The sequence below is a fragment of the Aplysia californica genome, unplaced genomic scaffold (assembly GCF_000002075.1).
Source record: "Aplysia californica isolate F4 #8 unplaced genomic scaffold, AplCal3.0 scaffold01133, whole genome shotgun sequence".
In the NCBI taxonomy this organism is placed as follows: domain Eukaryota; kingdom Metazoa; phylum Mollusca; class Gastropoda; order Aplysiida; family Aplysiidae; genus Aplysia; species Aplysia californica.
In genome coordinates, this window is record NW_004798403.1 from 116,285 (window position 1) to 119,436 (window position 3,152).

The window sequence follows — 3,152 nt, forward strand, 5'->3', positions numbered from 1 at the left end:
TTGACGGAGTTAGACAATTGTTATTCTTCAGTCTTCTGTTTATTACAGTCGACCCCGTTTATATTGAACTGGCTTGAGTTGGTTTTCAGTTGATTTTTATCTTTTTCTCAGGTCTCAGCAACTGTTCTTCCTTACAGGTCCAAATAGTTGAGTTGATGGGTTTTTTCACTCCCCCAATGACATCGACTTATCCGTTGTCAATTTTATAAAGAATAAAAAGATAATGGTACCAGTGTATGTGGTGTAGTTATTAGATGCTTGGCCACCATATGCAGTAGTTCTGAGTTTGATTCTCATCTGAAGAGAGTTTTTATCGAATTTAACGGTCTTTCTGCTATGTGACATTATATCCCTCTCAGCCCGGGTTGGCCTTGACTTACAGGATCGAAGCCCGCCTCCTAAATTATTTTAAATTGTGTCAATGGGGGCATAAAAAAGTCCTACTTTTATTTTTTTTAATATTGGTATTGTAAAGACAGATTCAGTGGAGTCCGCTTAAAGTGAACTCTTTGGGACCAGGAAAAAGTTCACTTTATCCGAGGTTCATTTTAACAATTTTGGAAGGGTGGAGGCCTAGAAACAGTAGTTACCCCCAGTGGTGGAGGTGGGTGGGGGAACAACACAGCAGGCAAGCAGAGACTCTAAAAAGACCAGAGCTCTTTCTTTCTGATTGAGATTGCCGTCGCCAATGCCAAGCTAGGATTGTCTGCCGATGCCCGAAGCAAAGAATTCTATTTTCACAGCATGGCAAGTGACATAGTGGGTCCGTTCTTCACTTTTACTCATTTTGGGCGTTCACTTTATCCGATTTCCATTTGAAACCGGTTCATTTTATCCACTATTTTTTACTTAAACAAATAGCGTTTCAATCAGGAGAACAGAAATCGTTCGTGGGTTGTACGCGGGTACTTTGGTGTGGATTGCTTCTTCTTTCCTATCAAACATTCCTATCGTCTCTATCTCCCCTCATTCTTTTTTTTTGTTTGTTACTCTCTTGTAACACCTTTAATCTTCGGCACTTTTAGGCTTATGACCGTACTGTGTTGCAAGTGCAGTAAAACTTTTACTAAAACTAAAAGAATATCGTCCACTTTAACCCGTTGTTCCAATAAAGCGTGTTCACTTTAGGCGGACTCCACTGTAGAGATGGATTTGGAGTATAGTATCTAGACTGAGAAATAGCCGAACAAGTGTGGGCAAGGGAGATATCAGTTCCGCGTTGGCCGAACTGAAAGTGGCGCTGCAGACGAAGATGGGGAAAACGGGCACTGGCACAGGAGACTCGATTAAGTTATTAACCTGATGGGAAGCCACTTTCTCATACACTTCTTCTCCTCAGGGCACCACTACTTCTCATTCACGATAATACTGATATCATAAAGATGTACTCTCTCACTCTTGCCCTTTTTAACTCCCAGTGGAGCATAGGCCATCAACAACATTTCTCCAGCGAAGCCTGTCCTGTGCGCCCTTCTCTAGCTGTTTCCATGATGTCCCTGCTTTTTCAATTTCTGCTTGTACCGCTCGCCTCCATGTCATCTTTGGTCCTCTCTTCTTACGTTTTCCTTGTGGGTTCCACGTCAAAGCCTGCCTGATGATGCTTGTCGGGGGTCTCCTTAGGGTGTGTCCAATCCATATCCATTTCTTCACCTGTATGTCTTCCTTTACTGGCCTTTGGCTTGTTCTTTCCCACAGTTGAGCATTTGTGACTCGTTCGTACCACTTGATCCCCACTATCCTTCTTAGGCATCCATTTACGAAGGTCTGCAGTTTCCTTGCTGCTGATGCTGTGAGCCTCCATGTCTCTGAACCTTACAGTATAACAGTCTTCACATTTGTTTTGAAGATCATCTGCTTGGTGTTCAAACCCAGTTCCTTAGACATCCATATGTTCCTGAGAATAATGAATGCTGCTCTTGCCTTTTGGATTCTGACCTTGATGTCTTCGTCTGTTCCCCCTGCCTTGTTGATGACATTTCCCAGGTAGGTGAAGGATTCAACAACCGTCAATGGTGCCCCTTGCAGTGTGATAGGAACGTCGGCTGCATTCATTCGAAGAACTTTCGTTTTATCCGTGTGGATATGGAGTCCAACACTACGAGAGAAGGTCCTGAGGTGATCTGTCTTCTGTTGCATCTGGGCTCGACTGTGAGTAAAAAGTGCGAATTCATCGACAAAGCTCAAGTCTTCCTACTGACTGGAAAGGGTCCACTGTATGCCACCGCGTTGTCCCGATGTTGTCTGTCTCATTATCCAGTCCACTGCTAATAAAAAAAGAGATAAGGCGATAGCAGGCATCCCTGTCTCACTCCTGTATTCACTTCAAACGAGTTTATCCGCTGCCCTCCAGGTAAGACACTGCAGCTCACTCCCTCATACATCTTTCTTGATCAATCTCACGAACTTGTCAGGTATTCCGTAGTGGCGCATGAGCTTCCCTATTGAGTCCCTATCTAGGCTTTCAAAAGCTTTCTCGTAGTCAACAAAGTTAACTTACAGGGAAGAGTTCCACTCTGTGGACTTTTCCACTATTATAATCAAAGCTGCAATCTGGTCTGTACATGATCTCTTTTCACGAAACCCTGCCTGCTCCTCTCTTAGTTTTGCATCCACGGCTTCATTTAGTCTTTCCAGTATGGTACAACTTAAAAATCTTCCCAGGAATGGACAGGAGTATGGTTCCTCTGTAGTTTTTACACTCCTGCGGGTCTCCTTTCTTGAGTAGTTTCACAAGCAATTCCTATCTCCAATCGTGTGGAAATTCTTCGCTGTCCCATATCTTGCCAATAATTCCACGAAGAATCCCTGCCACAATGTCGATATCCCCCTTGAGAACTTCTGGGGGAATTCCATCTGGGCCGGCCGCCTTGCCTGCTTTCTGGTGTCTTATCGCCTCCTTGATCTCCTCTAAACTAGGCTTTTCTTCACTACTCACCCCCAGATCAATCTCTGCTGGTGGAATGTCAAACTGTTTTTCTGGCCTCGGTCTGTTCAGTAGCTCTTTGAAATGCTCCTTCCAGCGTCCTTTCTGTTCGTTTGGATTTGTGAGAAGCTTTCCCTCTTTATCCTTCACTGGCACACCTGTATCTGCCTTCTTCTTCTTCTTCTTCTTCTTCTTCTTCTTCTTCTTCTTCTTCTTCTTCTTCTTCTTC